Consider the following 10,048-nt stretch of genomic DNA (forward strand, 5'->3'; position numbering starts at 1 on the left):
CCCCTTCTCTCCTCTTCTTTTCTTGGCAACTTTATTCTTTCCTCTATCTACTCAGCTGACCCAAAATTACTTCGTCTGGATAGCCCACCTTCTTTCCCTCAACCCTTCACTTTTGCATGTGCTGCGTCTTCACCCTGGACAGTTGTCCCTTCTCTTCGTAGCTTGGTTGGATCCTGTCTGCCTCTTCAGAGTGTTCTCAGGTGCAGCCTTCTCCAAGCAGCTGCCTTTGATCCCCTGAGGCTGGGTAAATGCCCACCTTCCAGGTCCACCCATGCTAACTGTTCTGTCTTATGGCTTTCCACTCTGTATTGTATTTCCCTGACCACTTTGCCTTTCTTCCACTGCACTGAGAACTCCTTGAAGGCAGAGACTGTCCTTTGTTCCCCTAGAGCTTTACCCTCTGGAAACCTCTGTGAATGGCATGCCCTGGGGTTATGCAGTGCCCCTCTGACCAGAAGCTCAGTAAGTACTCCTTGAATAGATGAATGGGTGGATAAATGAATCTGTTGCTCACACTTCAGGATTATACATCAATTGTTTGTATTCTCCCAGCACCTGGTCTTCCCACTGTTGTCTTCCTCATCATGGTATGCATCAGATTTACTTGTGTTTGGGGTTCAAGCCCAGTAATTTTACAGTGCAATTCAGGACAGGTCTAGCACTACGTAAAATTGTGCTGAAACCAATAGAGAAAGACACCTACTCACCTCTTGGATTCCCTGACTCAGAATTCCAACTGGCAAAGAAAGAGGACACATGTAGGGAGATGGCTCAAGACCAGTGGCTTTATCCACTTCCAGAAGCCAAGGTTTACTTTGGATATCAAATGACTGAACTGGTTGGTACTCCTCTCGAAACTTCCATTCCCAACCAGAGAAATTCATGGTGTGTAAAGAAAATAATGGTTTGTGATTTGTATTTTTGTGATTTTAAGATTATTCCCTGGAGGCACCTCTGTGTTCATTTTCTCACCAGGCTTATAAAAACTCTTGTTTTGCTTCTTTCGCTAGATTGTAGAAATCGGTTTTAATACTTCTGATTTGACTGCAACATAGTCTGTGAACACTACACATTAGCTTTGTCTTTAATGCAAAAATTACAGTTTTATTTTTACAGTTCCTGGCTGCCCTGAGAGTTGTTACTGCCCATAATCAAGGCTCATACTCCCCTGTAAAAAGAGGGTATAAAGTTAATTTGAACCCTAAAGTATTTCACAGCCTAGTATAAATAACACTATTCAAGCTCTTTTCCGTAAGCAGCAGATTGTACTGCTGACTTACAGGTGTCATAGTCCCAGTAGGGCTTATTGTGAATTCTTGGGATTTCAACATCAAGAAGAATCCTGTTCTGTTTCTAATTAGAAGCAAAAAGAGATAAACTGCATTTTTTTTTTAAATGAGAAAGTGGGATTTCCCTCCCAAAGCTCATGGGGAAATTTTTGGCTTACTTGATTTTGTTGCCACAACCACGGAGGTCAGAATGTCCTTAAGTATAAGAAACTGTTTCGAACTCTGTGCTTGAGTATTAATTTCTGTCACAGCTAGTTTCAGTGCCCTTGTCCATAGTTAGGTTTCACTCTCAAGCATCATTTACTCAATATAAGTAAGTACCCCAAAAAAAACCTCCATAGTAGCCTGAGGGACATTCCTTACAGATAAGCATAAGAGGAGTTTCCAAGAAGCAAGTGATGTTCTGGGATGGGAAGGTCAAAGAGAGAAGCAGGTCAGTCTCAATTAAAAATAGCCACTTAAACAGTAAGACTCTAATAGGGGTAAGTGCAAGGAATTTTGCTTTTATGGAGCCATGTAGATGTCTACTAAATATTTTGTTTCATTAATTTCAACTCCACTTTTTGGTTTCTGGGACATTTTGGATTAGGAAAAGCTGAAGGAGGTAGCTTACAAGTAAATGATTTCCTTCTGCTGTATAAATAACCCAACTGGTGGTGTGTTGGCTGATGGCCATACCCGTTCATGAAGCTCCAAGCCAAGATTTGTTCTTTCCTGGGTTGAGATTTTTCCAAATTTTTTAAGATTTTTTCCACATTTAGGAGCAATTGCATTCTTCCCTTCTGAAGGCTTGAGCAATCAAAGGAGGAATGGAAAAGGAGGAAGCTTCTCTGTTAACAAGGTCACTAAATATTTCATTCCAGAAAGCCAACTGGCACTTGCTCAGCCATTCAGAGTTGAAAGGCCACAGAACACCTGGATCAGGTGTTTCCTTCCTTATCTTAAGGGTACAGTTGCCACATACTTGGACAATATCAAACATGAACTGACCAAGCAGCCTCCCAAATCTCCCTGCAAATCACACATCAGGCATCAGGTGAGGCCAAAAATACTTTTTCTGGGCAAAAACATCTGCCCCACTTTCCAGTCCCTGATGCCTAAAATACCACCAGTAAAGATTTTTATTGCTGTATTAAAGAACTGGGTTTATAAGCCAGAAGTTTGGGATTGTGTCTTTGGGTTATTGTGGCAAGTCACTTAACCTCTTGGATCCCATTTCTCATCTATGCAATTGGATTAATAATGCTGTCTTTTAGGCTGTGAAGATTAAATGAGATATTAGCTATTGTCAAATTTTGGTGCATAAGGAAGTTATCTTGTGTTTTGGTTAAAAATGTAGATTTTGGTCTTCCTTCAGAAGATAATGTTCATTTACTTATTTTTATAAATGTAAAGACTTGTATAAGAGTTAGCAATTGTTCTTGTCATCCTGGGCATTCCTGGAATGGTTAACACTTTGAATGGTAATCAGCCTATTACATATCAGGAAAGGGAATGGAGTTAAAGAAATTGATATCCATTGAATATCCAATATGGTCTAGGCCTATTACCCACATTATTTAATTATATGAGATAGGGATTATGATTCCCCTTTTACAGATGAGGAATGGAGGCTGAGAGAAAGGAAGATTCTGGTTCAGCCTCAAAGGGCAGGGTTTGTGGGCCTGCCTCCAAAGTCCAGGCTCGTCCCACTGTGACAAAATTAATTCACTAATAGATAGATAGATAGATAGATAGATAGATCAATCTAGATAGATCACTAATAGATACGGATCCTTTCTTCTAGGATTTTAGAAGAGGAAAGATACAAATAACAGGTCCTCAAAGTGTGACTTCCAGAACAATATCTTTAGAATCATCCTGTGAACTTGTTAGAAATGTGAATGCTTGGGTCCCATTCCACACTTCTGGATCAGAAACTGAGGCTGAGCTTGGTTACACAACATGCCCAAGATCACACAAAACTCCAACTAGTCCTCTCCACTCTCTTTTTATGACCTTTGGATAAACCATCCAATGAATACATTCACTCTTCTTGTAGGCTGAAGAAACTTGGGGGTCACAATTCTTCTTATTGCATCCCAGTCCTGATGATCTCACCCTGGTTCTCCAGCAGCCAGCCATTCACACATCCACCCAACATCATTGGTTCCTTGGGTGCTAGACATGCAAGCATGAAGGGGCTCCCACCTGATGTTCTCATCGATGGGTGAAGAAAGATACAAGCTAATATTTACTGTGCAGGATGCTTTCAGAGAGACTAGGTATATAAAACTTTACCTGAGGATGTCAGGAAATGGTTACAATGGCTAACATTTATTGAGCACTTACCACATGCCAGGAACTGCTCTAATTTTTTTTATACTTATTTAATCATCTCAACAATACCCTGAGGGAGGGACTATTATTATACCATCTCACTGATGAGAAAACAGTCACAGAGAGGTTATATAACTGCCCCCAAAGGCCCACAGTCAGTGTAAGCTAAGCATTTCCATTATGTTTTTTCTAAAAATTCTGTTTTGTGAGACCTTGACATGTTTTAAAAAAAATTAGTGGGGCGCCTGGGTGGCTCAGTGGGTTAAGCCGCTGCCTTCGGCTCAGGTCATGATCCCAGGTCCTGGGTTCGAGCCCCACATCGGGCTTTCTGCTCAGCAGGGAGCCTGCTTCCTCCTCTCTCTCTGCCTGCCTTTCTGCCTACTTGTGATTTCTCTCTGTCAAATAAATAAATAAAATCTTTAAAAAAAATTAGTTAATTAAACTTTTTTTTTTAATTTGTTTATTTGACAGAGAGAGATCACAAGTAGGCAGAGAGGCAGGCAGAGAGAGAGGGGGAAACGGGCCCCCTGCTGAGCAGAGAGCCCGATGTGGGACTCGATCCCAGGACCCTGAGATCATGACCTGAGCCAAAGGCAGTGGCTTAACCCACTGAGCCACCCAGGTGCCCTTAATTAAACTTTTTAAAAGATTTTATTTATTCATTTATTTGAGAGAGACAAAGAGAGCAAGAGTGAGAGAGCAAGCACAAGCAGGCATGGGCAGAGGGAGAGGGAGAAGAAGGCTCCCGCTAAGCAGATAGCCTGACGTGGGGCTTGATCCCAGGACCCTGGGATCATGACCTGAGCAAAAAGCCGACACTTAATGGACTGAACCACGTAGGCACCCCTAACTTATTTATTTTAGAGAGAAAGAGAACATGAGCGGGGGAAGGAGCAGAGGGAGCAGGAGAGAGAATCCCAAGCAGACTCCCCATGGAGCATGGAGTCTGATGCTATGCGGGACTCAATCCCATGACCCCGACCTCATGACCAGAGCTGAAAGCAAGAGTCAGATGCTTTACCAAACATGAGTCTGAGGAGCTGTTTGTTACAGCTACTGTTTCAGTATGTGATAACTAGGGTATTGTCCACAGGGAAAGAACAAAGTATGAAGTACACAAGGAAGCTGCTTTGATCTTTAACAGTGTGGTTGGCTCATCCTTGAACGCAATACTGGGCAGAAGAGAGTTAACTTTGTTTAGACATGTCATTTTAAAAACTGATAACTGATCTCATTTAGGTGCTGTTGTGCTTCGATTAACTTTTCACTCCCTGCCATCCAGCCTTTCCACTGGGAGAAGCCCCATTTTGTCGTTAGTCAACTGGTTTGCTCTCCAGTGTGTGAGAGTGGTCACATGGGGGACGAGTGTAGATGACTCAACACAACCCATCACTGCCACTAGAAAAATATCCCAAACCAAGATCTACGGGCTCTGATTTCCTGGTGTCATTTATCTGAAGAGCAGTATCATCTCATTGATCCTATAGAAATCTCCAGAGAGGGGCCTAAGTGTGCAAGATGAACAAGAATCCAAATTTAACATGGATGAGGACTGTGAGAAAGAGGACCTGAGAGACATTTCAGAAATAGGTTGGTTTGGAATGAAGTGTGATTAAGCAAGGAAGATAGAAATGGTCTATCCTAGGAGAAGGTTTGAGATCTGTTCTCACAGAGGAACTCAGGGTAGGAGCTGGAAAAGGGAGTCAGGAGAGTATCAGCTTCTTGGGGGCAGTTTTTACTCTCTTGTCTCCCTTCTCAGGGAACTGGCCTCTATCATGTTGTTGGGCTCCCAACCCCTGTGTTTGAGCTGCATGACCCTATTCTTTGTTAGGCAAAGTTGATCAGTACAGGGGACCTCTAAGCAAAATGGAGCCAAAAAGATTTCTCTCTGAAGGATTTGGAAGTTTGAACTGAGAAGTGCAGGTATCAGGAGTTCCTGGTGTTGAGTGAGGGGAATGGTTGGGAACTGCCGCTAATGCTAATGACTGGATCTGCCTTGGGTCCTGCAGGCTGGTTGTTCAGCTCTTCCTGGGATTTCCTTATTTGTTTGTTACTTACTTACTGATGTTTGGGTTGGCTAGGCTTGATTTCTATAATTTGGGATCAGAAGGGCCTAATCTAAGACTTCCAGAAAGCTGGCAAACACCTCTCTAGGCTTCAATGCCATCTTCCCAATTCTGATCAAAGGAAACTAACTTCTTCTAAGTAAGACTGACAGGTTAATTAGCTAGAAATTCAGGCTCCACTGAAGTTTGAGACTAGTTAAGAGTGGAAACCAAGAAAAGTGGACTCTCTCTGTCTCTCAAAAATTCGAATTATATCTCAGGGAACAAAATTAAGGACCAACTACGATTGACTCCAGTCAGGAGTTGCTGAGCAGCCCATCAGCTGATGATGGCTAAGGTTTCTGGAACATATTACTGGCTGCTAAGCCAGACTTACTGCATCAGACTATCTAGGACCCAGAAATGTGCATTTTAAATAAGTTCCCTCATCAAATTTTTTGCGATTTTTTGTTACTTATATTATTTGTATGTGTGTGTGTGTATACATATATGTATGTATATTGTTTTATGTTATATATTTATGGCACTTAGTTCTTCTTAAACATTTATTCTTGGAATACTAAACAAATTACCACAAACTGGGTAGCTTAAAATGACAGAAATGTATTCTCTCACTATTCTGAAGCCCCAAGTCCCAAATGCTTGTGTTGGCAGGCGCATGCGCCCTCTCAAGGCTCTGGGAAAGAATCCTTCTTCGCCTCCTGTAGCTTCCAGTGGTGGCCAGTAATCCTTGGTGTTCCTGGCTTGCCGCTGTGGGAAGCATTTTTCTGAACATTTGTTCTCCTGAATTCTTGAACTTGCAGCCCAGCATTATGCAACTAAAAAATCCAGCCAGAAATCCCATCAATTCTGCCTTCTGGTCCCCCAGTTTAATAATTGATCTCTCACTGGATGGCAATCATTCACCAGGCCTTTTCTTCTTAGCTTTGTATCCCCAAATCCAGCCCAGTGTGAGGCTTGTAGTAGGTGTTCTGTGTGTGTGTGTGTGTGTGTGTGTGTGTGTGTGTGTGTGTGTATTTACTGGTAACAGAACGAGTACGTGAGTACTCTCTTGGAAATTAACCACATCAGCACCGTCAGCGTTACATAAACTCAAAAGTAAGACAGGGAGTCATATTCTCACAGAATAGCATAATACAGTCACCACCCCGGCAGTATTCTCAGAAATGGAGGAGGCTCCTCTCAGGCTCTGGAATATGCCCGAAGCGCTAGAGTTTACTATTCCTCAGGTAGGGCAGCTTCTTCCCTAGGTCTGTGCCCAAACAGATTATCAAAGAAAGCATTATATGAACACATCCAAGACTCAGACCAAAAGACAATGCTGCCTTGAGTAAATAAAAGCCTGCAGGATCTGCGGAAAGAGAGGAAGCCATTCGTTCATGTTCATTTACTGATAACTGAGGCAGAGACAGCACTGTGTCCCTGGTCCCTGGCCCTCCACTCACAATATTAGAGACTCAGGCAAATCAAAGGCAGAGCCTGCCTTTAAGTCCCCGTCACTGGACTCTGCTTTGTATTTTATTTCCCCACATTACTGAAGTGATGACAGAAAGCCCCCACGGGCCCTGTAAGGGATATGAGGCATTTTGCAACTTTGTTGAGCCCTTGAAATAATTTCCAGACATTTGTTTTCCAAAAGAGACAGGCAAAGTCTGCCAAAGTCTGGGTGTCGTGTCAGACAAGGTTGTGAGCTACCAAGGAAGGAGGAGGAAGGGTGCTTTCTTTTGTTAGGGTTAAACCAGGTACTGTGTAGGGGATTCAGGTGAACAAGGTTGGACAAAGGGAACTAGAATCAGGACACAGTGGTTGCAGAAGCATAGGTGCCCCCAAAGAGGAGGAGAAGAAAGAGGACGAGACATCCTTGGCTCTTCTTGTCTGGAGTTTTCATGGCAGTGAGCTCATTTTCTTTTATGATCTAGCTGCTGCTCAAAAGTAATCCTTCCTTCCATTTTTAAGCTGAGATGTTCAACGGGAAACATCAGGGATCAAGGCCAAGGCCAAAAAGTCCCCACACAGACTAGAAGTTCTGGAACATTTCTAGCAGTTTCCATTGCTTTGTGCTCCTCCTCCTGTCACTCTAGCCTCTCTGCAGTTGGCTGAGACTCCCAGAAGAAGGGCCTACAACTCCTTCCCCTTGTTCTGCCTTGCTCGATCACCGCTTCATCCCTTCACCCCAAAGACATTGAACATTTCTGAGAATGTAGAAGTGGTCCTTTTTACAAAGGAAAAAAAAAGTCTTAGTTCAGGCATGTCATTCTTTCTACAAATATTTATTGAGTACTTATCCTGGCTCGGGTTTTGTTCATCTTGGTGCTGGTAGTGCAGCAGCAAACCAGACACATCCCTGCACTCATGGGGCTTATGATCTGCGGGGAGAGACCATTAAGAACTGTGGACCAAGGAGGGCAGAATGAGGCAAGACACAAGGAGATGGAGGTGGGATGGAGCTGTGCTATTTTAAATAGGGCAGCCAGGAAAGACCTCTCCGATAAAGGACATTTGAGCAGAAACCAAAAGAAAGTGGGAAAAAGAGCCAGGAGATGTATGGAGAAAGAACATCCTAGGCAGAGGAAATAGCAAATCCAAAGGTGGGAGTTCAGAGTGATGGTGGCTTATTCAAGAAGCAACAAGAAGGTCAGGGTGCCTGGGACACGCTGAACACTGGAGACTTTTGCCAGACATCTACCCAGAAATTGACGTTGTGGCTTGGATTGAGGCAGTGGGGGTAGACATGGTTGAGACATGGTCAGATCCGTGAGATATTGTGAGGGCAGAGCTTTCAAGATGTGCTAATAGATATGAGGGTAGAGGATGAATAGCTTGGAAGCAGTGGAAGGAAATCCAGAGTTTTAGATGTTTTCATGTGAGATACCTTTTAGATATTCAAGTAGAAAAATCAGCTGACTCTAAAGGTCAGGGATTTAGGGGAGATACTAATGTGGGTATCTGAGGTCAGGGAGATGAGGAGGCCTCAGCAGGGGACAGGGAGGAGGAGCTGTCAATGAAGGGGACAAGAGAGGAGAGGGAGGGGTCTGCTGGAGACAAGTGAGAAGGAGCTGGAGGAGGCCAGAGGAAGGAGCAGTGCGGATGTGACAGGTGACACCGACAGTGGTGGCCTTGGTGGAGTGTAGGGAGGCAACTCAAGAGAAAAGAGAGAGAGTGATGCAGAAAAAATGGGCAAAGACTTGCTATCAGTGGAAACAGGAGATGGGACAGAAGCTGGAAGCGATATAGGGCTAAAGGAGTGTTTGTTCATGATGAGAAGTAGAAGTATTCCTTTTTCTTTCATGTAGTGTTCCTTTAATTCTTAATTACACAAGGAAGACATGTTTACTGTAGCCCCATTAGAAAATATAGAAAGGAAAACAGGAAGAATGAGTGTATCCTACCATGAAGACCTGCGACTTCTGTAAACATTTTGATGTGTAACCTTCTGGACTTTTTTCCATGCTCTGCAAATTATTTAGTAACCTATTTTTTAAACTTCATAATATAATCTGAATACCTTTTTATGTCAGTGTACATTAACATCAACTTTATTGTCTGCATAACATTATGTTTGATTGAATATACCTAGATTTTCTTAGCCAATCTCTTACTAAGTATCTAAATTGTTTTCTTCCTTTAACTACTGAAAATAATTTGTACCTACATCTTTATGTTCCTGTCCAATAATTTCCTGAGAACTGCTAGGTCTACAAGCATCTTTAAAAGATATTTAATATATGGTAGATAATTCTAATGTCCTAACTGTAATGTCCTATATTTTCCAACAGTATAAACAGTAGTGCGGTAACATGTTCTCCAAGGCCACTGTAGACTTGAAAATTCAAAACTCCCCAAGTTTTTAAATTCAGAAACTAAAGTGAAACTAAAAGTCACAAAGTTTTAATAGTAGGAACCTTGAGGAAAGGAGAAACTTTGATGTATTGGCATAAGGCTTTGAGAATAAAACTTTTATACAAATGAAGATAAAAGAATGTGTTCAGATCAGATATTTGAAGATTCTGAGAAAATAAAACTTGGAGCAAAGTTTTGTTAAAAATTATCAAATAAACTCTTATTCTGTGTCTTATCACCATAAAATTCAGTCCTGAATTTATAGGAAACTTCTCTGAGCTGCTAATGGCTGTTGCTTCTGGTTATATAACCTTATTGCTTATTTGTTTATTTTTGCAGGAAATTTTATTGACTTGTGCTTTTATTAAAAGAAATTGGTTTTTAGTTTTTTCAGCTACCTTGTAACTTTTAAGCCACTGAGTATGACTTCAGATGATGGACCTTGTTTTAATAAACCCAGTCAGAATAAAACTTGTTTTGATTCTCCTAGAAATAAGAAATCCTTCCCCCTTTTGTATCACGTAGAAGATTCTA

This window comes from Lutra lutra, chromosome 5 (genome assembly GCF_902655055.1).
Source record: "Lutra lutra chromosome 5, mLutLut1.2, whole genome shotgun sequence".
NCBI lineage: Eukaryota > Metazoa > Chordata > Mammalia > Carnivora > Mustelidae > Lutra > Lutra lutra.